The sequence below is a fragment of the Podarcis pityusensis genome (assembly GCF_964106645.2).
Source record: "Podarcis pityusensis genome assembly, chromosome: 16".
Lineage (NCBI taxonomy): Eukaryota > Metazoa > Chordata > Lepidosauria > Squamata > Lacertidae > Podarcis > Podarcis pityusensis.
The window spans coordinates 19,554,142-19,580,092 of NC_138041.1; the positions used below are offsets into that span (position 1 = coordinate 19,554,142).

The window sequence follows — 25,951 nt, forward strand, 5'->3', positions numbered from 1 at the left end:
GAGGTCCTTCTGGTGGTTCCCTCACTGTGAGAGGTGAGGTTGCAGGGAACCAGGCAGAGGGCCTTCTCGGTAGTGGCACCCGCCCTGTGGAATGCCCTTCCAGCAGATGTCAAAGAAATAAACAACTATCTGACATTTAGAAGACATCTGAAGACAGCCCTGTTTAGGGAAGTTTTTAACAACTGATGTTTTAATGTATTTTTAACCTCTGTTGGAAGCCGCCCAGAGTGGCTGAGGAGACCCAGCCGGATGGGTGGGGCAGAAATAATAAATTATTATTATTATTATTATTATTGTTGCTGTTGTTATAGCTAGTAGCCATCAATAGCCCTTTCCTCCATGTGTTTTTTCCAAGCATTGGTTTGTATTTTAAGATAAAAAATTTAAAAAAGCCTTCGTGAATGTCCATCTGCATTTTTGTGCAAATATTTACTGTTAAGCATGTTTTTGTCCAATTACACATTTTTTTCAGAGCAATTTCCCCTGATATGAGGCAATTTGGAAAATTGTTTTTGCTAATATGTGAGAGACCAGGGTCTGAATCACTACTCAGCCACAATGGGAACTTGGGCCAGTCCTGATCTCTCACCTACCTAACCTACCTTACAAGGTTGTTGTGAGAATAAAATGGAGGGACTGGGAAGCAGCCTGCACACCACCTTGAACTCATTGGAGAAAAGGTTGGGTATAAACGCAATAGTAGATAAGTAAAGATAATCTACGCAATTTTGTACGTGTTACTTGGCTGGAGAACTGCCAGATTCAGAGAACTGCGAAAATTGAAGGGCGGGTGCATTTCGGTTCACACATTGTTCAGGAAAGTGTGAATAAAGTAAGTTTGCCTTTAAGTGTGGTCTGAATTGACTTTCTTCCCCATCCCTAGATGTGTGCAATAAATCATCTGTTTATTTTAGTTCTCCGGAGGCGGTAGAAAACCTTCTTGGATCATTAACCTGTTAACCTTAGTCAATCATTAACCCACCTCAAAGGCTGGGTTTTTAAGAATAGTGGGTATTGGTTGGGGGGTAGGGGCAGTCTCATTCCAGAAATGAAATCCCCCTCTCCCATTTGATTTTATCCATTCTCCCCAGCCCCAATAAGTCTATTTCAAATTATCCATTTAGGACACTTAGCTTGTGGCCCCAGAAAGACAAAAGCAAAGTTGAAATTCAAGTATAACTGGAACATGCCGATTTGCATGGCATATGTGGGGTGAGAATGGCCCTAAGCTTTGCAAAATGTCCCAGTGAATAAGGAAGCTGAGCGTCACAGTTCCCTGAGGCAAGTTGGAAACAGTGCCATGAGTTTTCAGGAACAGGTAAGCAAAGGTGAATTGAAAAGAAGAAGCAGAGGGCGAAGACGAGAAGGGGCAGGTTTATAGGCTATCATCATCAACAACAACTTGTTTATTTCTACCTCACCTTTCCCCATGATGGGACTCAAGGTTTTTTGTTGAATAAATAGCCATCGGAAATCAGATTTGGAGGACCAGGGCATGGCTAAGTTGTTGTTGCTTTTTTAACCCTTGGCTGCTGTTGTGGTCCTGATTGGAACCTATATACACAAAGTATCGAATGTGGTGACAGTAATAATAATACAACAAAACAACACCACCACAAACTGGCTTATACTTATAAGCCAGTTTGTGGTGTTGTTGTTTTGTTGCCTGATTGGAACCTCGCAACACTCACACAGACAGGGGTGAAACTAGGCTTTTATTTCACCCAGGTCAAAGACCCACACACAACCTGGGAGCCTCAATGAAGCCTCTGGAAGCTTCTCCTGGGGCAAAAAATCCTGGCTAACTCCCCCTCCCCACCAGCTATGATTCTGCACACAGGAACATAAGAAAGAGCTGTATCTCAGTGGTAGAGCAGTGTGTGAACTGAAACACAACCGGCCTTAAAAATCCACACTCCTCCGAATCCTGCAATGCAGTTCTCCAGTCAAGTAATGTGTGTGGAAATACATATGTATGCTAAGGTAAATTGTGCATATACAGTGGTACCTTGGTTCTCGAACGTAATCCATTCCGGAAGCTCATTCGGCTTCCGAAACATTTGAAAACCGAGGTGCGGCTTCCAATTGGTTGCAAGAGTTTCTTACACACAGCGGAAGCCGTATTGCATGTTCAGGTTCTGAAAAATGTTCAAAAACAGAAGCATTTACTTCCAGGTTTGGGGCATTCAAGAACCGAAACGTATGACAACTGAGGTGTTCGGGAACCAAGGTACCATTGTAAATGCATTTAGCAGTGAAAAGATACGTGTGAAATATACTAGGGGAAATTGAGTTATTATTGGAAATTTGCCTTGGGGAAAATGTGCAAAATTGCATGCAGAAGTGTGTGTGTGTTAGGAGAGATTTGCACCAAAGATCTCAGAGAAGCCCCTGCTCTACATTCACTCAGAGGAGCAGGGCTTTTGAGTGTGGCTGCCCCTGTTCTGTGCAACAGCATCCTTATCAAGATACAACAGGCACCCACTCTGTGCACTTTCCAGAAGTAAAGTCATTTTTATTCCGACAGGCTTTCCCCAATGGATACGTGGGTCTTTACCACCAGCTCCTTGGGGTTTCATTTTGTTGTGAATGTCTTTCTTGTATTAGTGCTTTGAAACTGTTTTTTTATTGGCTTATGCATAAACTGCCTTGGGACGGTGGTTTGGGAGGCGATTGATAAATTAATGGTAATGATAATAATATGCCGATGAATTTTCACAAGGACCCTTTAAAATCAACATCATCGTGGCTTTTTTTCAGCTGGAACTTGCCGGAACTTCCATCACCTCTCAGGTGGACACCATTGCCATTCTAAGACAGGGGTCAGCAAACTTTTTCAGCAGGGGGCCGGTCCACTGTCCCTCAGACCTTGTGGGGGGCCAGACTATATTTGGGGGGGGCAATGAATGAATTCCTATGCCCCACAAATAACCCAGAGATGCATTTTAAATAAAAGCACACATTCTACTCATGTCAAAACACCAGGCAGGCCCCACAAATAACTCAGAGATGCATTTTAAATAAGAGGACACATTCTACTCATGTAAAAACATGCTGATTCCCGGACTGCCTGCGGGCCGGATTGAGAAGGCGATTGAGCCAGATCCGGCCCCTGGGTCTTAGTTTGCCTGTCCATGTTCTAAGACAACAAGGGAAGGCTTTGTGGTGAGTTCTGGCACCTTTTTTTGTAGCAAAACAGCAATAATAAGAATGATGATGATTGCAAACTGCTGTGAAAATGTGTCAATCTCAACTTAAAAGATAGGGGAAAGGGAAAAAGGGAAAGAATCCAAAATCGAGAAATCCTCCCATCCCTAGGCACAGAGACCTTTCCCTGCTTCTGCAGCAGCCAGCAGCATCCTCAAAGGAAGCTCTAGATTGAACCGTCCTTCCCTGAACTGAGAAGATCAGAGTTACGGGTGCCACATGTAGGATCACTGCCATCTCTAGGCAAGGCTCAGAATAGACACAAGGCTCCTTCCTCCGCCGCCGCCCCCCCCTTTAACTGGAGCAGAGAAAGGACGAGCCCTGGCGCTGGTCCCAATTCAGATCCGTCTCTCTGCCAGGGCCACCTACTCTCATCTGCTGTGTGTGCATATGGTTTACACAGGCTCAGGAGCATTTAATATAAATATGTTGAGCTTTTTTCCTCCTCCCCCCTCCCTTCTTGATCCTCTCCAGTGTTGTAATCCCTCAAAGATGCTCCGAGTTATGCACGGGCGGCTAAGTATCTCCAAAGCCGGCACGCTTGCTGCTACTCTGGGAGCCACCGCCGCAGGCTCAGCTTGATCCAGAGGCCAGCGCAGGCAGCTTCCGGGGGATATTAGGGCTTTGGAAAAGCCCAGGAGAGGCTGTGGAAATCCTCTCTGCTCAGGGCAGGGTCTTAACAGTACTAACCCAGTGCCGTGTGTTTGTGAATGGTGTCTAACAAGAAACTCAATTTCTCCCCCCCCCCTCTCTCTGTGTGTGATCCTTAGTCAAAAAACAAAACGTATTAAGTCTTCTGGAAGTCACATTGTAGCAAGCATGGGGACTCCACAAACTGCACTGGGGCGGGGTGTAAATGTAGCCCCCCAGGCATGGGCGTCATAGCCAGGATTTATGTTACTGGGGGCACGACACCCATCTGTCATCTTCCTTTGTCTGGCTCTGTCTAGCAGATTCGGAATGGAATGCCTCACCGAAGGTTGTTTTAAATTACATTCTTTTGACCCCAAGTGCTCAGAAAAAAAATCTGTCAAAATCTTCAGTCCTTTGAAGATTAGGTTAAATAAATAAAATTAACATCAGGGAGTACCTTTCATGCGGTTAACGTTTTGCAAAATTACAAAGAACATGCCTTTTTCATATTGTTTTTTTTAAACTAAAACAAGTTTTCTTGGATTTGCTGAAAACTTTTTCAGCACTTCCTTCTCAAATTCCTCCCCCCCCATGCAGTTTTTTTGTGTACACTCAGTAAGCAGAGCCCATTGAGATGTTCCCCTCTCATAGTTGACCTTAGCCAGGTCTTTACTCTCTGTAAGGTACTGAATGACCACTACATGGTAAAAGTGGTGCATGGCTGAGCAAGAGAAATGAGCAGAGGCTTTTTGGGGTGGGTGGCACTGTGGGTTAAACCACAGAGCCTAGGACTTGCCGATCAGAAGGTTGGCGGTTCGAATCCCGACGACAGGGTGCAAGCAGATAAATAGGTACCGCTCCGGTGGGAAGGTAAACGGGATTTCTGTGCGCTGCTCTGGTTCACCAGAAGCGGCTTAGTCATGCTGGCCACATGACCCGGAAGCTGTACGCCAGCTCCCTCGGCCAATAAAGCGAGATGAGTGCCGCAACCCCAGAGTCGGCCACGACTGGACCTAATGGTCAGGGGTCCCTTTACCTTTAAACGATTTCTGCCTCTTTTACTAGGTCCGCTATGTCCAGCTCTTTTAACTGCTCTTTGCTGAGTTTCAAATATTCTGATTATTTCTACTTTTAGTTAAGTATTTTTTATTTACTTACTTGATTTAGGCTTCTCTCTTTGCAATGCTCCCCAAACCACACCCCTCCCCAGCTCTGCTTCACCCCCTCCTTGAGGGTTTTACAGTAGCTCTGTTCATGCCTCACACTTGTCTGACTGGAGAAGCTGCATTTGTAGAAGCTAGCTGACTGTGCAAAGGTTAAAATGGACACCTGTCACTCTGCCCACTCTTGTCTCTGGCCCCACCCATTGCTGCTATTTGGCCCCTGGAATGGAATGTGGCCCCCGGGATGAGAAACAGTTCCCAGCCTCTGCTCTGCAGAAAAGTGCGCAGCACTGGCACATAACTGTGAGCAACGTGAGTAGTTTTTCAGAGAGAGAGGTCAAGAGAACAGAGATCTCCCAGGAGGGCAGTTTATGGCCAAATGGGGCCAAACAGCCAGACTCTGGCCTTCCACGTGTGGTGGGCCTGTGTTCAAAGTCCCCAAAGGAGAACCCACATCGAAGGATGATTCAGGATGACTCAAAAGCAGGGAGGGCCATCTGCATCCCGGATGCCACATGCAGCCCCTGACATAATTTCATGTGAGTTCAGTGAGATGACGGGGAGAGAAGGAACATGTGGGAAGGAGAGCCAGGAAGGAATGATTGAGTGAGTATGGGGGGGAGCCTGCTGGAGGGGATCAGTTCATACCTCCTCTGGAGAGAGTGGTCTCTATTTGTGGGAATGTTCAGGGTGGCAGGAGAGGATATATTGTTTATTAATATCCTTCCTAACTTGCGCTAGCAAGTTCCTTTATGTAGCAGAGTCACAGTCCCCCTTTTATATGCACAGCAGATAGCTGGTTGCAGGCTCATGTGAGCCTCTCACTATTATACAATTCAGTCTGTCTCAGATTGAATTGTACGTTCCTGGTAAGTTCCCTTGAATCCCTCTTAAAAGAATAAAGACATGGCAGTCTTATTCAAATTCAATAATAGAAGTTTACTCACATCAGTTCACAGTTGGATTCCTGAAGGCAGACTTAGTTACAAATATGTACATGTGGATCTACCCCTTTTGGGGGAATGATCCCAGTGCTTCTGAGAGCTAGCAGAGCAGCCCTAGTTAGAAGCTGGTCAAACGAAGAAGGAAGTCAAAAAGAGGAGGGTGTGCTGCGTGACTCATCCTTTTGTTACCTGGACAGGTTAGGTCACGCCCACCTTCTATCACATGCAAAAGGAAGGATGCTCCAGCCAGGAGGAACAGGAAGTTTCAACTGTCTGGACCAAACATTCCCTCCCATGTCTTCTCTAGCATTATAAGGAATATTGTACTTGACTGCCTCTCATGGATCACATCCCACACTATTCACTCCAGGGATGGAGAAGAAACCCACTTTGCATATAAAGACACATCTACCTAAGCTTCACTTTTGGACACTATGCACCAACCAAAATATGGCCGTTCTTCAAAGTTTGCTCTTCTCTAAATTTTGCAATGCAGTTCAGCACCCTCTGCTCATCTGTAAAGCTTACTGAGTGGGTCAGTCACTGCCATTCACCTTAGCCTATCTCACTGGGTTGTTGTGAAGGATAATAAAGCAGCAGAGTCATTTACTCTGAGATTTGGGGGGAAAGGATAATATTTAAAACAACTAGATATGGACTATTTGTCCTGGGACTTCCAGCTGAAGAGACCTGACAGAGCAGACCCAATTCCTTTGAGGTTAAGCTCCCAAATGCTACATTTTCTCAAAGGACACACCCTCCGTATCAGCACCAGCAACTGGACAACACCCAGAAAGCCAAATCAAACTTTACAAACCCCATTGCCATAACAGTTCTTTAAACCAGACAGTGAAAATGCTTTTCAAGTTTCCCCAGTTTTCAGCTTCTCTGAGTTCTGCTGTCCGGCTCTCCATGAAATTCTTTGGATTTAACTCTTTTATAACTTATGTAAAGGCATTCCTAAACCTCTTGATCTTTTTAAAAACTCTCTAAGTGGCCTACAAAAATGCAACATGAAAATAATCAACAGCGTTATAAAATAACAGAGAGAGTACATTGAAAACTAGCTAAGCGGCATTATTGAAAACAGGAATTCGGTAATAACGAGGTCCAGTCTCATGGGCCAGCAAAAGCCTGAGTGAAAAGAGTTACATCTTTATGTGGCAGCGAAGCAACTGATGGATATTTCAGTAATTAGCTCCTTTCAAAAACATCTTTTAGAAGTAGTCTTCTTTCGCGTAGAGGGAAGGGGTGGGTGTGGGGGAATGAAGCCTCTGTTGTGCCAAGATTGAGAGAAAACCACAAAAAAACAAGGATTACCATAAACTGATTTCAATTTGAGATGGCGCTGAACTTTGAAACAGCTTGTTTTTTTGTTTATTTGTTTGCTTTTTCTGATTTCCTTCATACTGTATTACATTTTCCTTTTCTTGACTTTACGACGCAGTTAAATACATCATCCCATAGCATTTCAGTTATGTGGAATTACGCTGCATCGCCGCGCCAAGTTGTCTCTTCCTTATGTTTAAATTGCATCAGGCTGATCAGGGGAGATTGAGTCCATAATTGTCTTGCCAGTTTCAAAGTTGTCTCTTAAGGCTTGCTTTTGGATAGCAGAGATCTAAGGTTAGGGCTTGTATCGCCCACCTCTATTGACTGGACAAAAAAAGTGGGCGGGTGGGGGGGAGATGGATGGGAACAGAGTGCCTTATGTTTCAAGTTGTATTGGTAAGTTTTAAACTACTTGCCTCTGATAGAAAATGATGGTCAAGGGCCCAGAGAAAGCCTTTGGTTTTGGACCATGCTGGTATGTCCATCATAAGGACACATGGATTGACATTAATAAGTAGTGAGCTTACTGAAATTCACTCTCTATTTGGGGACACTTAGGGTCCCCACAAACAACCCGTTTATTCAGCATCCATCTGGATTTACTTGCATCAGAGCTTATGCAGAGGCTGGATTGTATCTGGTCTTCACTGAGCATTAAGAACATCAGAAGAGCCTGCTGGTGTAAGGAAGGAGGCCAACAGTAGGGGGAGTCAGAGCCAATGGCAAGAAGAGCCATTGACGATTTTCTCCTCAGCTTCCTCCCTGCTGAGACCAAGGAGGAGGAAGTTGACAGTCTGTGTACTGTGTACTGTGTAAGTAACCCTGTACTGGTTGTAAGAAGGCATGCTGTTGGGGGCTGGCTGGAGGCAGACTGAGATGGGTGGGACGGTGCCCCATTTGCCTCCACTAATGAAAATATAGCTGGGTCTTGCAGCTTCTTGGAAAGGAATAGATGTGTTAAAATTACAGGGCAGCCCGGTGTGTGTGTGTGTGTGTGTGTGTGTGGTCAGGGCAAATGAATGACTTGCCCAGAAGATGAAGGACTTCAGCTAGAGAGCCCAAGAGGGCTTCTGTTCCATTTAAGAGTTGCATGTGCAAGCTGCTGCACAAATTCTTGGCTTCCCATACGACCTTTGCTGCCTGATCCTGTGCATGGTTTAATTCGGTGCCTCTGTGTTTGATCGAGCTTCCTTCTGCAGGGACCGGGGTTCAACCCCCCCCCCCCAGCTATGAAGCTCACCAGGTGACCTCGGGCCAGTCACCTTCTCTCGAGCTGAACTTTGTATTTAGTTAACCTGTGGAACTCGCTCCCACAGGAGGCAGCAATGACCAGCAACCTAGATGGCCCGAAAAGAGGATTAGAGGATTGGAGGAGAAGGCTGTCAATGGCTGCTAGCCATGAATGCTCTGCTCTGCCTCCGCTGCTGGAGGAAGTAATGTTGGGAACAGCAGGAGGGGAGAGAAGCTCTTGTGCTCGAATCCTGCATGTGGGATTCCCACAGCCATCTGTTTGGCCACTGTGAGGAGGACAGAAGACTGGACTAGATGGGCCACTGGCCTGATCCAGCAGGCTGTTCTTAAGACAGGATGCTCTCCATCATCTTGGAAACAAGGTGCTCTCCATCACTTCATGTTGCCCAGTGCCTACTGGATCAGACTGGTTCTCTATTTTCCTTCCCCTGCCCCATATACTCCCAGAGATTGGGCTGTAGTGGCAGCGAGGCAATTTGAGCCCTCTGCCTCTGATTTTGCCGCCGGGCTCTCCTGCCGGGCGTGTTTCTAGCAGATGCCTTTCTATTGAATTAGTTCTCTCTGCACCCAAATGGAGGGAGGGGAGATAATTAGGTTTTCATTAGCCAAGGATGATGTATAACATCTGGAGGTCCCAGCCAGGCCGGGGAAAGGAGAACGGTGTGTTGATGGTGCCTGCGCCTTTGACATGCTTCTACTGCCTTTGCTTAATTGGTTTTCGCTTCTCCTTCCCTTGCCTTTGTTTATTAGAAGCGATCTCTCCTGCAGGCAGAACACATTCCGCTCCATCCTTCAAGGAGGAGCCCAGGGCAGGAACCCAGCCAGTGTGGAGTAATGGTTAAAAGGCTGAGCTAGGACTTGGGAGAGAGTTTGGGTTCAAACCCCAAGTCAGCCACAAAGTGCACAGGGTGGTTTGGCTTGGGGGGGGGCAGTTGTTGTTGTTGAATGTAGTTTTGGGCCAGCAGCTTGCATGGCTTTAAAAAGAGCATTGGACAATTTTCATGGAGAATGGAGTTCTCAGTGGCTATTAGCAGCAGTGGCTGCCTTGTACCTGTGTTTAGGCCCGGTTTTGGCACAAAAACTGCTTTGGTCACCCAGTAAGATGACCTCTGTCAGGAGAGAAATGGGGGAAATGTGTCTCTCTTAATTCTCCATGACCTCTCAGCAGCTTTCGATACCATCAACCATGGTATCATTCTTGGGTGACTGCCCAGGTTGTGGGTGGGTGACGCTGCTTTGCAGTGGTTCTGGTCCTTCTTTGATGGTCATGTCCCGAGGGTGATGCTTGGGGAGTGCTCTTTGGTCCCATGAGGCCTTCAACATGGAGTTCCTCTGGGTTCAATTTAACCCCCCATGCTGTTTATCATCTACATGAAAACGCTGAGTGAGGTCATCCAAAGTTTTGTAGTATGTTACCAGCAATATGCTGATGACGCACAGCTCTGCTTCTTTACCTCTGCAGGTTTGGCAGATGTGCTGGACTCTGTTGTCTTGCCTCGGTGGTAGATGAGAGCCAACAAACTGAAGCTCAATCCAGATAAGACTAAAGCACTGTTAGTGGGTGGTTCCCTGGACCATTTGGATGGGAAGTAACTGTGAGAAAAGGATGCTGGACCAGATAAGCCATTGGCCTGATCCAGCAGGCCCCTTCTTATGTTCTTATGCTGTGTTCTACGTGCACTGTTGGAGTCAGTACTGTACACCCCTGGGTACTGGTTGCTAGGAATTGCTAGTGTGTAGGATGCTGTCGCACTTGGATCCTGTTTGCAGGATTCCAATGGGAATCTGGTTGCCCCCTGTGAGAACAGGGTGCTGGATCAGTTGGACCACCCACTTGACTGAAGGCAGCCCTGTTTAGGGAAGTTTTTGATGTTTAACAGACTATTGTATTTTAATATTTTGTTGGAAGCCTCCCAGAGTGGCTAGGGAAACCCAGCCAGATGGGTGGGGTATAAATAAATTGTTGTTGTTGTTGTTGTTGTTGTTGTTATGTGGTTATAAGTAAGAAGGCAGGCAGGGAGGGCTGGTTAAGGGTAGACTGAGGTTGGTGGGGCAGTGGGCCATTCACCTTACAGGACCATCTTTGGCTCTGTTCTGCAAAGCACCTGAGTCTCAACCAGAACACAGTTAATTTCCATTTGCAAATCATCAGAACCGTCACTTCCTGATCAGGTGACAAGAAAAACTCTTGATCATGAGCAGACTCTGCATACATGTGTGTGTTTGCCTGAACGCCTAATGCGTTGCCATGGAAATCCAGAACTATTACAAAGGCTGATGTCAAACACAAGTCTCCATTGTACTTAAGAAGGTCTAGATAAAAGGGGGTCATCATGATGTTAAACAGCACACAACATATGCAATGACTGATTCTGTTTGAGACTCCTGGAACAAAGCCACCCACCCATTTTTAGGGGAGAGGCTGTGTCTTTCCTTCTTAGGTGCAGAAGGCAATAGTGGAGAAAGGGTGTGGGTTGGTTTTACGGGATATTCATTGGCCACTGTAGATAGACATAGGCTTTATGCTGTGTTAGGCCAATGGTGCATCTAGCTCAGTATTGACCACACAGGTTGGCAGCAGCTCTCCAGGGTTTCAGACCAGGCTCTTTTCCCAACCCCAACTGGAAATGCCAGGGCTTGAACCCAGGACCTTCTGCATGCAAAGCAGATGCTCTACCATGGAGCTATTGGCTCCTTCCACAAACATGGGGACCTAGGAAGCTGCCTTATACAGAGTCAGAGCATTGGCCCAATCAACTCAGTGCTGTCTTCTGTGACTGGCAATAGATGCTATACCGCTGAGCTATGGCCCCTTCCTTTCCTGACGTGGTTGAGGAAGACCTACCAGGGTACTACCATTGCAGACACTGACTCTTCAGCTGCCATGTTTTGTCCATTCACTTTGTATGCACAGGGCCATTGGATCATGCACATCCTCTGTTGTATTTGCCCTGTGCTACTTCCCTCTTCCCACCCCCAGGACTTTCAGAAGAATCCAACTTTCTGGGAAGAACAGAACAATTCAAGTTACAAGAAAGGAAATTCCAGCTAAACATCAGGAAAGACTTTCTGACAGTAAGGGCTGTTTGACAATAGAACGGTCTCCCTCGGGAGGGCTCTCCTTTCTAAGCGGAGACTGGATGGCCATCTGTCATGGATGCTTTAGCTGAGATTTCTGCATTGCAGGGGGTTGGACTAGATGACCCTTGGGTCCCTTCCAATTCTATGATTCTATAAATTGCGCAATCCCTGCAGGATTTTTTCATCCAGCAACGTTGTGAGATGTGCCATAACCCTTTGAGATCAAGAGTTCGCTCCCATGCATAGCAAACTTTGCCACATCCGCCACTGTTACTTTTCCGATCGGTTCAAATTTAGCAGGATGTTTTGTTTAATCTTTGTTTTAATTGGAGCCTATCCACCAAACCTCCCCCCCCCCCCCGGCATAGTGGCTAAGAGGCTGAGCTAGGATTTGAAACATTCGCAAATCTCAAAGGCAGATTTCAAATAAATGACATCAAACAAACAACTGGCCCCTAAGTCCTTGAGGACAAGGAAGAAAGTAGATTGGGGAAGTGTTATAGCTCAGTGGTAGAATATCTCCTTTGTATGGAGAAGGTCTCTGACATCTCCAGGTAGGGCTGGGAATGTCCCCCAACTGATATCCTGAAAGGCCACTGCCAGCCTGTGTAGACAATGCTGCTTCTGGATGGCCCAATGTTTTGATTCATATATGGCAACCTCCTATGTTGCTATACATGTTCAGCCCTTTATTTAGAACAATGAGGACTATAATCTTAAATTTTCTTTCAGGGGAAGGGCCATAGCTCAGTGGCAGAGCATCTGCCACTGCATGCAGAAGTTCCCAGGTTTAACCACCAGCGTGTCCAGGTAGGATTTGGAATCTCCACCATCTGAAACCCTGGAGAGCCACTTCCACTAAGTGTTGGCCACTAAGTGACCCCTTCCATATGTTGTTGGCCTACAACTCCCACTATCCCTGTGCTAGCTGGGGCCAGTGGGTGTTTTTGTCCAACATCTGGAGTGAGCCACATTGACTATTCTTTCCTGTAGTCATTGCTGAGTAGATGGGTCAGTGGCTTGACTCAGTATGAGGCAGCTTGCTTATGCATAGCTCAGTTGGTTAGAGCATGGTGTTGATAACACCAAGGTTGCAGGATCAATCCCCGCACGGGACAGCTGCATATTCCTGCATTGCAGGCGGTTGGACTAGATGTTCCTCAGGGGCCCTTGCAGCTCTACAGTTCTATGATTCCTACCTCCTAATAAATCTCTGGGCAATTTGCAGCAGTGGTGCCAACGAATAAAATATTGGGGGGCCCAGGAAAGCCCCGCCCTGCATAACTGATCACAAGACGCAGTGCACACACACACACCATTTGAATGGCAATTCCCATCAACTTTGGATGGGCCTGGCCTCCTTAAATATTTTATTGGGGGGCAAAGGGACCTTGGTTCCTAGGAATTTACTCCTATGCCCTGAGGGTTATCTAGTTCAAAGCCTCCATGGTATGCAGGAATCACAGCTGAAGAATCCCAGAATCCCTGACAGATGGCCATCTAACCTCTGCTTAAAACCCCCCAGGGAAGGAGAGTCCGCCGCCTTCCAAGGGAGACAGTTCCGATATTGAAGAGCAGGCAGAGGAGCATTTCTGGCACCTAATTGTATAACAGCAGCAACACCCAAATGAAGAAAGCTAACCAGGCTTGTGTCGAAACAAAATAAAAAAAATCCTTCCAGTAGCACCTTAGAGACCAACTAAGTTTGTTATTGGTATGAGCTTTTGTGTGCATGCACACTTCTTCAGAATTCAGAATCGGATTTCTTCAGATTCTTCAGAAGTGTGCATGCACACGAAAGTTCATACCAATAAAAAACTTAGTTGGTCTCTAAGGAGCTAATGGAAGGAATTTTTTTATTCTGTTTCGACTACGGCCGATCAACACGGCTACCTACCTGTAACCAGGCTTGTGTGTAAAACATTTCTGAGCTCAGTTGGTGCCCTCTCCTTTAATTTTGACTGTTATGTCTTTTGTACCTGTCGCTCATTAGTAGATCTTGGGGTTCTAGTAAAAAAAAGGGGGAAACCCAAAAGAGATTTTTTAAAAAGTCTGGTGTCTGTCCTCGCTACCCTGCTCTACAGTACTTCTCAGTACTTCACATCTGCACCATACTTTTAAAGCACATGGCTTCTCCCAAAGAACCGTGGGAGCTGTTGTTTTTTCCTTTCAAATAGCTGCCGTTCCCAAAACCCTTAGCAAACTTCACTTTCCAGTATTCCTCTGAGGAAGCTCTTCCTGGGAGCAGTGGTTTGTTGAGGGTGCTGGTGAGAGTTATTAGGAGAGCCCTTCCCCCTTCCCAGAGCTACAGTATCCAGAGTGATGTGACCATCCTCTTCCAAGGGAATTCTGATGTTTTAGCTCTATGAGGGGTATAGGGGTCTTCCAAGCAACTCTCCCAGTAGTGATGTACGGAAGTGAGAGCTGGACCATAAGGAAGGCTGATCGCCGAAGAATTGATGCTTTTGAATTCTGGTACCAGAGGAAACTCTTGAAAGTCCCATGAACTGCAAGAAGATCAAACCTATTCATTCTGAAGGAAATCAGCCCTGAGTACTCACTGGAAGGACAGATCCTGAAGCTGAGGCTCCAATACTTTGGCCACCTCATGAGAAGAGAAGACTCCCTAGAAAAGACCCTGATGTTGGGAAAGATGGAGGATACAAGGAGAAGGGGACGACAGAGGATGGGATGGTTGGACAGTGTTCTCAAAGCTACCAGCATGAGTTTGACCAAACTGCGGGAGGCAGTGGAAGACAGGAGTGCCTGGCGTGCTCTGGTCCATGGGGTCATGAAGAGTCGGACACGACTAAATGACTAAACAACAACAACAACAAAGCAACTCTCAGCACCAACTACAGTTCCTAAGGATTCTGTGGAGAAGCCACGCCTGGTTAAAGTGGCATAATACTGCTTTAAAAGTATAGTGCAGATGGGGGCACTGTGGGCCAAATAATGGCTTTCTGGGGCTGCACAAATGTGTGGGCTCCCAGTGTGGACCTTGCAGCTACTTTGTTCCTCTGTTGTCCTTTTTTACTCCCATAACCACCTTCTGTGCTAAGCCTAGGCATGTTGCTATGTGGTCTGAACCCGGGATAGCTCTTCCCTTGCTAACCGTGAGCTATACACAAGAACAAACCTTTACATGCTCCCAGTAAATATGCAGTGTGGGCTCACTGTGTCCTACAAACCAGGCCCTGGATTGGTGAAATGAAGGCCCAGTTTTTAAAAACTGAATAATTTTTTTATTGAGGGAAGTCTTTCTGGTAGTTCCAGCTGGTGCCATTTTATCCTTTTATTGACAGTTTCCTTTTGATGCAGTTTTTATTTTTCTTTGTTAATGTTTCTTTTCCTTTTGAAGAAATCTTTCAGTAGCTCTGGACTGTTATTTTTAAATGATTTTTTTTTTAAATTACATGTTTGGGCAGAGTTGTCTTTTCCCCAGCTGCATGCCCAAATCATGTCCACAAATATAGACAGTGTTTGTGTGTGTGTGTGTGTGTGTGTGTGTGTGTGTGTGTAGGCTGGCATTCAGATCTGCTGTCCTTGGGTCAGTCACTGTCTCTCAGTCTAACCTACCTTGCAGGGTTGTTCTGGAGATAAACTGAGGGATGGGAGAACCAGGGATGCGGGTGGCGCTGTAGTCTAAACCACTGAGCCTAAACCTCTTAGGCTTGCCAATTAGAAGGTCAGCGGTTCGAATCCCCGCAACAGGGTGAGCTCCCGTTAAACTGTCCCAGCTCCTGCCAACCTAGCAGTTCGAAAGCACGCCAGTGCAAGTAGATAAATAGGAACCGTTGTAGTGGGAAGGTAAATGGTGTTTCCATGTGCTCTGGTTTCCGTCAGGGTGTTCCATTGCACCAGAAGTGGTTTACTCCTGCTGGCCACATGACCCAGAAAGCTGTCTGCGGACAAACGCCGGCTCCCTCGGCCTGAAGGCGAGATGAGTGTCACAACCCCATAGTTGTCTTTGACTGGACTTAACCGTCCAGGGGTCCTTTTTTAATGTATTCCACCTTGAGCTCCTTTGAGGAAAAGGTGGGATATAAATGCAATAAACAGATAAAGACACACAGAGAAACATACTACACACATACATAGCTACACACAAACATCTTGTTACATCATAAGAACTGTAGAGTTGCAAGGGAGCTCAATGGGACATCACCTTGGTAGAGTTGAGCCCAGGGATTCAACTTTCAGTATCACCACCACAGAATCCTTGACGTCTCCTTTTTAGTACAGTGTGATCACACACACACAAGCAAACAGACTTTTAATGGCTACTATCCCCGGTGGCTTTCTACCTCCACTATCGGAGGTTGTTGGAAACCACAGGAGAGAATTTCTGTTGGGCTCAGGTCCAGCTTGCAGGCTTTGCATAGGCATCTGGTTTGGCTACTGGGAGAAAAGGATGCCGGACTAAATGGGCCACTGGCCTGATCCAGTAGGACTCCCTTTCCCCCCATTTTAGGGGCTTCTCATTTGCACGGCTGATGGTAAAGAGAAATTCATCCCTTGGTTTTGCACCTGGATACTATGCACGTTTACTCAGAACTCAACGCCACCGCATTCAGTGGAGGGTTAACCTCCCCACGCACACAAATCCCTTTGGACTGCAGCTTTAATCCCGTCTAAATGGTGCCTAAACTGTCCCTATTCAGGGCAGACTTCCGTGGGAATAAGTCCTATTGAATGCGGTGGGATTTATTTCCCAGTAAAATAAGCCGTCCCGACCCATACACAGGCCCTGTGCTCACCACAGGTTTATCTAGTTTCACTCCGGAGTGAGTCCCAATGCATTCGGTGTAAGTGTGCAAAAGATTTCAGCCTCGCATAATAAAATCCTCGGGGCCTTTATTTCGTCGGCAAGGGGGGAGGAACAAAAAAACCCAGGGAGTCCAAGCAGGTTTACTCGGGAGCAAGTCCCGCTATGTTCAATGGAGCTTACTCCCTAGTATAAGCGCGCAATTTCGGGGGTATCCGAGGTACAGCCCTGCTCCGAGTCTAGCCATTGAAATCAATGGGCCTCGGGCAGTCGGGTTTGCCCGTTTCAATGGGTCTACGCCGAGTAGAGCTAGCATTGAATCCGAGGCATGTTCGGAGCAGAGTGCGCCTAGGTTTTGCAGCCTCGCCCTGCGGAGTTGCAGAAGCCATGAAACAGGTCCTGGGGTTTTATTTTTTGCGGGGCGGGGAAGGGGGCGGGCGGGCGACGCGCTCCCTCTTCCCGGGAGAAGGAGTTTGATTCGGGCTCCCCCGGCGGGGCGTGGAGCTGACGCGCTTATATAAAAGCTTTTCTGACGAGGTGGCTGGCGAGGCCGCCTCGTCGCTGGCTGCGCCCCCGTGGTTGGCCGTCCCGCTCGACTCGGGGGCCGTGCAGAGCGCATAAAGGGGACCCGGCAAGCCGAGCGGAGGCGCAGCGTGGCAGGGCGAGCCCACCGGACGGTCGGGCTGCCCCCTCGCCCCTTCCTTCCTCCCTCCCTCCTTTCCCCGGGAGGGAAGCCGAGGAGGCGGCGGCGCGGGAACATCAGCAACCGGGAAGGGGCGGAGAAGGAGGAAAAGGACGGCCGGATCGACGGGCGAGGCAGGCGAAGGAGGCGCCGGCCGAGCCGACAGCTCCGCGAGGACTCGACGGTCCCGGCCACCCACCTCCGGCCACCAGGTGAGCGCTCCCTCCTTCCGCTGAATGCATCACATGTCAAAGAAAATAGGAACCGGGGCTCAAGCTATCTTTAGTCTCTCTCTCTCTCTCTCTCTCTCTCTCTCTCTCTCTCTCTCTGCCTCTGTCTCTGTCTCTGTCTCTGTCTCCGAATGCGCAAACTTGGCAATACTGTCCTAGCCCCCAAGATTCGGTTCGAGGTGGCTCTCTGCACATGCTCAGAGGCATTCCTGACTTGCCATGCTGCCTCTACTCCTCTCCTCCAAGCCCTAACTCGGCAACATTTCTCCTTGCCCCCCAGGTCTGGTGCGATGTTGCCGAGGGCTCTCCGCACATGCCCAAAGGCACTCCTGAGCCCCGGCTTGCCATGCTGTGAGGATGAGTCCTCCCCACTTTGTTTTGTTTTTATAGGTTCGGGGGATCAGCCTTTAGTTCGGATTAACTTGGTGGGGTTCTATCGTCTTTTTGAGGAGGGCGAACCTCTTCCTTGCCCTCTGAGCAGTTCGTAGGCGGGGGAGACCCGACGTGAAAAAAAAATAAGACGAAACCCAGCAAAATGAGCCCCTCCCCGCTGCAGGGAAAAGCTGGAATGGGGGGGGGGGTTGAGTTGATAACTCCTGAAGCCGGAGAGAAAGGCTCAAAGCCTTTAAGGGTGCGGGGGAATCTGACCCCAAGCGTCGGTTTGTGTGTGTGAGAGGGTGTAAGTGGCCCCGTCTTCTTTGCCCATCGAGCCAGCCGTCGAAGCACAGACGCCTTCGGGTGTCCGCCAACTCGGGGCAAGCCTTGGAGCAGTTAGGCGGGGTTCCCCTCGCTCCATGACTGGGGCTGGGTCACTCACCGGTGGTTTAGTTCTGCTGTTCTTAACAGACGTGGGGGCCAGAGAGTCTTGCCTTAGAGCACTCCCCCATCCCTCTTCCCGGCGATCTCTGATCTAAGCCTCTTGTCTCAATATACCGGGCGGGGAGAACAAGGGGGAGGGGGGGGGAGCCTGCCCTAGACTCATAGAAGCAAAGTTGGAAGGGACCCCGGGGATCATCTAGTCCAACCGCCTGCAATAGTTTGTCCAATGTGGGGCTCGAATTCACGACCCTGAGATGGAGTCTCATGCTCTACTGACTGAGCATAGAGTTGGACTTCTGAAGTCACCTAAGAGCCTCCTCTCCAGTGCGGGATCTGCAATACAGCAGGGAAGGAGGCTCTCCCACCCCCTCCTCCCTTCTGTCCTGTGTCAGTCTGTTCCACAGTCAAACAGACCTTGGGAAGTTTCCCTTAGAAGCGTCGCCGGAATCTGCTTCTCTGGAAAACCCCACCCCTTGAAATCTTCGCCCTGCCTTCTTCTGGAGCGACGGAGAGCCTCTTAAAACTCGTCCGTCCGCTTCTCTCCCTGCCAAGAGGCGTCCAGCAAGCCGGCTTTGCCAGCGGAGCCAGCCTTGGAACAGACCCATCCGCCAAGCGGGGATTGTGCGTGCTCCTGGACAGAGTGTAAGCAACCGGGTTTAATTTGGGTTAAGCGGAACTCCAACGCTCAGGGCGGGAGTTTAGGAAATCCAATCGGGTGGCGCCGCTCTTCCTTGGGACCCCATGGGGAAACAGTGGGGACCTACTTCTAAGCAAACGCGTCTACACGTCTCTCTGTCCCGTCCCCCCTTTAACCTTTAGCTTCAAAACCAGAACAAACCGAGGCTAAATCCGTATTTACATAGGATAGCATAGAATACTTAATACTGAAGCAGTGGTCCATCTCGCTCAGGATTGCCTACACGGACCGGCAGCTGCTCTCCAGGGTTGCAGGCAGGCTCCGCGGATCGAACCAGGGACCTTTTGCGTGAAAAGCAGGCGCTCTGTCCCTGAGCTACGACTCTAACCCATTTAATCAACTCTACTTTGCTGAGGGAAAGGCACACGCCCAAAGGCACTGTCGAACCGGGAAAGTCATGTGTTTTGAAGTGAAACGGGTTGAAATGGGTTCCGGAGCTCAGTAGAACACCCTCCCTCCCTTGCGCGCGCCTTTTTCTTCTCCAGACTCTTTATGGTCTGCTGTCCTGAGTAGGGTAACTGGGAAAAATCGCAGTTTGCAAAGGGGGGGGGGACTGGGCTCGGTTCGATCCAGTCTCCTGCTTGCTCCCCACTTCCCAAAATCGGGGCTCCATCTTCGCAGTTTCTGGGCAGATGCTTCTCCTTTTCACGTGGGGGGGGGGGGAATAAAAGCTGTTCCTTCAACCAGCCCGAATTAGACTCCATAAATTAACCTTTCCATCTGGTACAGGAGAGAAGGGAGACAAACGAAGGGAAAACGTGAATAAATAAGACAGGTTCGGAGTTTTGTTTTGTTTTCCTCTTTGGTTTATTCCGGGGACTCTAGCAGCTCCAGATTGCTTCCAGCGACATTTCACCGCGTGAGTTTCCCGTCTTCCCATTTCTCAGACGGTTAACTGAGGCTGCAAGCGCACCAATAAAATAATCGTTCCGGGCGCGATTTGGACCGGAGAGCAGTAGCATTCTGCTGTCACGCTGTAGCTGAGAGGGGTTTTTTGGGAGGGGGGTCGGCTTTCCATTGTCCGGCAAGAATCGTTTGCTGTCAGATTTATTCGCCATACCTAGAAAGGTGGCAGGTAATTAGATACCCCCGCTCCCAATCGTAACGTGTGAAGGGGAGGGTAGTGTTTGGCGAATGCTGACAGAGGATGTTATTTTTAGGACTTAATCCTAAACCCAAAATTTGTTTAAAATAAGGGTGGGGGAGCGTGAGTTTTGAGAGACGGCGTTGGGAGAAATCCAGCCCCTTGTTCTCTTTGCTGATATTGACACGGGTCCTTTTCCTCCGCTCCCCTCCCGCACTGACCCCGTTCGGCCAGAGTCCTCGCGGTCTCTCGCTCCTGGCTCCGACGGCGCGGACCGCCCTCCGCCAGGGCGCCTTCCCGCCACTTGAGCCAGCGCTCTCGGGGTTGCCCAGGGCGAGGCAGGCAGCCCTTGCTGGAGGGAGCCTAAACTCAGAAAGTGGGAAGAGGGAAGCGATTAAATCTGGGCGGCAAGGAGCCTTGAAAGAACTGCGCGTCTCTTAGTTCTAGGAAGGCATCCGGTAAAAAAGTCTCATTGTTCCTCTTCGGTTAAAAAGGGGGTCGGTTCCGAGGCGTATTCAGCACCTCAGGACGAGATCAGCACCTCGGACAGCTCCCCGCGCTAATGTGGTTCAGAGACGCAGCTGCGCTCCGCTCGGGGATTTACGGCGCCCCTTCCCAAGAGGTCCTACTTTTCTGTTGCTTCTTGCCGTAGCTAGCTAGCAAGGAAGTTGTGTGTGTGTGCATCTGGTTTGTTTCTTCATGTTTCCCGCTAATCAATGGGCTTACTTCTGAATCGGTATACTTATGCCAAGAGGTATTGAGGCATATTTACAGGTTTCCTTTAATCGTGCATTCCATCAAAAGAAATCCGAATTCCTGGGACGTTCTGTACTGTTCACAAGCTACTTCCGGCGATTAATATTTCCAAATCCTTTCAGCCGTCCCGGGAGCTGTTTCTGCCCGAAGACGCTCAACTACCTACCTGTGTGTTATATGTACTTGTATTCCTCCCGCCCCCATCTCTCGAAGCTGAGTGAGCCGAGATCCTGTGTACTTTTTCTCAAGATTAATTCTCACTGATAGCAAAGCCTAAACACGCAAGAACCCGTTGAACTCTGTGGGACTTACTTCGGAGTAGACTGGTTGCATTGTTAGGTTGCAGTCTTGTAGCTTGGAAGGTGGGAAGAGAGAGAATACTGGGGCTGGGAGTGACATTTAAACGTGGATTGCTTGTTGTCCCACTAAATCCCAGCTATCATGTTGTGGAGAACAGTGCCGTTTTCGGTCCTGGGTTCGAATCCTAATTAAGTGGGGATTGTAAAATGTCGCTGATACATTTCAGATTTGCCTTCTGTCTGTAAAATGTGAAGAATAGTCTCTCAGGTAGTGGATGAAGGAGATATGGAAAACATCCTACTGGGAACTAGAATGTAGGTGCAATTTTTAAAAAATACAATCTGAGCCCTTAAATCCACCTAATTACTTCTCTTCCCCCTTTCTCTCTTTCTCTCTCTCTCTGTGTGTTAGAGAGAGAGAGAGAGAGAGTTAGAAAACACTCTCCTGGACATGTGGGTGTGTGGTTTGTGCTGACCCAAATCTTACACAGCCCGTGGTTCCTTATTTGTTGCTATGATTGGGGTTAAGTTTAACTAGGCTTTATTTCACCCAGGTCAAAGACCCGGTTTTGAACTCTGCCATGCACCAAGAGAGAGACTGGGATCCTCAATGGTGCCCCTCTGGAGGCTTCACCCGGGGCAAAAAACCCATCTAGCTCCCTGTAGCTACGGCTCTGCACAAGTTACAGCCATTTTGGCTGGAGATAAGTTAGCGAGCTGGACCAAGGTCCAAATCTCCGTGAAGCTCACTGGATGTTTTTGGTCCAGCCACAGTCTTTCAAACTAACCTCCTTCACAGGGTTGTTGTGAGGATAAAATGGGGTTGAAGAAAACCATGTATGCCCCCTTGAGCTCTTTGCAGGGAATGTGGGATATAAATGTAACAATGAGCGAAATGCTCAGTCTCAAGGGGGCATAGCTGAGTGGTTAGAGCATCTCTGTTTTGCATGCAGAAAGTCCCGGGTTCAGTCTTTGGCATCTCCAATCCTGGAGAGTCACTGTCAGTTGGTGTAGACAATACTGATCTGGAAGTACCAACGGTCTGGCTCACTACAGAGCAGCTTCCCATGTTTCCCATGATCTTATGAGTGAGTGAAAATGTGATGTTTGCATTCATTGTGTTAAGCTCTCCGTCTCCCCCCCACCCCCAGCCAAGCAGCAAGAAGTCCAGAGGCAGTGCTGCACAAGGCTTGGCTTCTCTTGAATGAGAGTGCACTGGGAACCTTAATATCTATTGCTATTTTACAAATATGCATGCAGTTCATAGAGGAAGCAGCTCCTATGGCAGGCGGCACAACTGCAGAACCTGCATCAGATACATAGACAGGGCAACTGCTGTGGCGTCCCCTTCACCACCACCTCCCTAGCCCGCACACCAGCTGCATGGCACCTGTCTTGGAGGAAAGATAGGGGACAAATGCCATCAGTTAATGCATAGTTTAAATGAATAGTAAAAAATAATAAATTGTGAATTCTTAATAAATATTAATTTGTTATGTACTGATGCATCGTTTGCCTTTCCTCAAAGTTCAATGCAGCGCACACATTTCTTTGTTTGTTGTGTTTATATCCCACCTTTTTCTCCAAGGAGCTCAAAGTGGCATACACAGTTATCCCTCTCCATTTTACTCTGACAGCTTCCCTGTGAGGCAAGTTAGGCAGTGAGTAGCCCAAGGTCACCCAGGGAGCTTCATGGCTGAGAGGAAATTTGAACTCCTGGGGTCCTAACCCAACACTCTAACCACCCCTCCCCTGAAATACCTTATGCTCACAACAAACCTGTTAGGTAGGTCAAGCTAAGAGAGAAAGTCAGCAAACTTTTTCGGCAGGGGGCTGGTCCACTGTCCTTCAGACCTTGTGGGGGGCTGGACTATATTTTTTTTGGGGGGGGTTGAATGAATTCCTATGCCCCACAAATAACCCAGAGATACATTTTAAATAAAAGCACACATTCTACTCATGTAAAAACACACTGATTCCCAGACCATCTGCGGGCCGGATTTAGAAAGTGATTGGGCCGTATCCGGCCCGCAGGCCTTAGTTTGCCTACCCATGCTTTCAAGGCATCCTTTCTATTGCACATTCACAATGATCTGTTCTCATGGTGGTATCAACCTGGGTGTATGTAATCTTGCTTTCAACACTCTTTGAGCTTGCAAAAGTTTTTTTGGGGGGGAAACTGCAGCTTTGTTTGCGATCTGTGCACATCCCAGAACTATCTCCTGAAATCCCGCAACGTTTTATACCACAAATGGGATTGCTATTATTATTGGTCCCATTTTTATTTTTATTTTCTTTATTTTGCGCTATATTGCAAGAGTGCCCCTCCAGATGGCAATAATGTGGAAACATTGGGGGAGCATGGCTAGTAAAACAGAATGATGTTTGGGCGGTCCAGTACAAATCAACAATAAAGCACTATTATTTGCTGAATGACATGACACAGAATACACCCCCCCCCCAAAAAAAACCCCAGCATCATGGAGGGTCCCAGATTGACTGGTACAATGGTATGTGTTTTTTTGTTTCAGAGCTTTGTGAAGTATAAGGGAAATTCCCGAAATATTCCATGCAGGGAAAGTGTAGGGATATAGGAGTAGAGAACAATTTTGCAAGCTAGCTGAAATATTAGCTATCCAGCCAGAACATTTCTAGACTCAAGAGCCCCCGAGCATCAAAACAGATGGGATGCGGGAGTCTTGCAACTGAGCCTTGATAGCAATTTCTTCCTCATTTAAAAAGTAGCTGCGTGGTTTTTTTCTTGGAACAGTGATGCTGTGTTGGGAGGCGGGACGGGAAAGGGTCTAATCTTTATTGTTCCATATAGTTTTATGGATCTAAGTTGCCACTTAAGGCTCCTATGAATTCTCTGGAAGAAGAGATCTGTTTCATGTCTGCATTTGCTTTCCACCAGGAGGTTCACGTAAAGCTACAGGAGGGGACTGATAGCCAGTAAGCAAGCACAGGGTAAAGGGCTTGGCTCCTCTCCAGGTACTAGTGCTCTGATTTTTTAATTTAAAAAACCCACCTCCCCACAGCTGCTTTTCAATGTGGGAGGGAAGAGACAACTGTCAGGAGATTTCTGGTGTCAGACCTGTTTTGGCCCTCAGGGTAGAATGCTGAGCTTGGATCTACTATTGCTTCCTGGCAACCTGTTTACTGAATGTTCCACCTGATTCATTTCACTGCAAGATTAGAGGACGCTGACTCTTTAATGAGCGGCCACTCTGATTAGCTGTAGGGAAGGTTAGATGAAGTTACCCCACACTTTCCAGTGCATTTTTCTTCCTCCAAAGTCTTCTCAGTGGGGAGAGTAGGTTTGCTACACAAGAGCACCAAATGAACTAGAACTGTGCGACCCGAATTTCCCAAATTGCGATTGAATCCTACCCAAAAAATCCCACCATCTGGAAGACCCTTAGGGGAGAGACCTGGCTTCAAAACCAAGGTCATTTGTAAACTTAACTGGATCAAGCCACAATCTGCAGTTCAATTCTATACAGTGGTACCTTGGTTCTCAAACACCTTGGTACTCAAATGCCTTGGTACTCAAATGCCTTGGTCTCAAATGCCGAAAACCTGGAAGTAAGTGTTCCGGTTTTCTAATGCTCTTCGGAAGCCGAACGTCCGATGCAGCTGTCGGCTATTTTTTCCAGGGCACCTGCACCAATCAGAAGCTGTGCTTTTGTTTTTGAACATTTTGGAAGTCAAAAGTGTGGCGCTTTTGTTTTTGCTATGTATTTTGCGTTTTTGTTTTTGAGGCTTTTTCGGTTAATTTGTTTTTGTGACTGTGTGGAACCCAGTTCAGCTACTGATTGATCGATTGATTGTGTGACTGTGGAAATGGATAAAAGCCCCCCATCCAAACCATGACTATCATCAGTGCAAGTAAGAAAAAAATATAATTTTATTTTTTACAATCTACAATATTGTCTAATTTATTTTATAGTACAGCACATCACATTGATTATTGCTCTCATTTTATGGATCAATGTCTCATTAGATAGTAAAATTCATGTTTCTGTTTCAGGGGTTGTTTTTAAAAGTCTGGAACAGATTAATCCGTTTTGCATTACTTTCTATGGGAAAGTGCACCTTGGTTTTGGAACGCTTTGGTTTTGGAACGGTACTTCCGGAACGGATTAAGTTTGAGAACCAAGGTACCACTGTACCTGAACTATAGTGGCAAGAGGAGGAGTTGTGATTCACAAGGACCTGTTCACAGCTATTATGGGAGAATAGCCCTACTTTAGCAGAGAATGCTGCCTTTTGCTATTTGAGGAGTGGGAAAATGCATTGCAGGGGTTAGGACTAGATGGCTCTTGGGGTCCCCTCTCACTTTTACACGCAGCAGGTGTTAGCAGTTTGGTTGCCCTGTTTCATACAAGGTATTTCTATACTCAGTTGGTAGAAAATGATACTCTTAATCTCAGGGTAATGGATTCAAGCCCCACTTTGGCAGGGGGTTGGACTAGATGACCGCTGTGGTCCCTTCAAACTCTACTGTACAAGTCCATGATTCTATCCTGGACCAGTGGCAGACATTGTCGTGTTAAATTTCAGCAACACCCTGTGTGACGGCCAAAATTCAATGCCCTCTGCCTCCTGCGCTCCATTCTAAATAATAGTTGCAGCGCCTCTGAGGCTCTGTGCCCAGTGCGACCGAACCGGCTGCACTCCCCTAAATCTGCCTGTGCCACTACTGCTGGGTTTTGCCTGAGAAATTTAAGAGCTTAAGAAATGCTTGGGGGCACACTCAAATGTAAAGAAGCAGTGACCCTACTGGTTCTGAGCCTGGAGGTGACTTCCAGACATTATGACAGTAAGCTTTCACAGAGCAAGTTCCCGCAGCCCAGAAAGTCTAACTACGAACCCCTTCAAATCCATGTTTTCCCCCCCTCCTCCTCCCCCCCCCTCCTCCTCCTCCTCCTCCTTCATCTTTGTCTTCTTCTTCTTCACGTGCCTATTCTGCAGCATGTCATGGACACAATAATACTGGGGTGGG

At 47.7% G+C, this 25,951-nt stretch overlaps 1 protein-coding gene across 4 annotated transcripts in view; it reads left to right on the plus strand.

Annotated features, from left to right (window-relative positions):
- Nucleotides 1-25,951, plus strand: part of NOS1 (nitric oxide synthase 1) — a gene marked incomplete at its 3' end in the record, with an annotated part of 177,024 nt that overhangs the window by 43,376 nt on the left and 107,697 nt on the right. For 3 of the 4 annotated variants that reach the window (XM_080986167.1, XM_080986165.1, XM_080986168.1), the window contains exon 1: nucleotides 16,922-17,273. The exons of the other annotated variant lie outside the window; for it this stretch is intronic. Of the gene's footprint in view, nucleotides 1-16,921; nucleotides 17,274-25,951 lie in introns of those variants that run through there. 4 annotated transcript variants of the gene reach the window in all.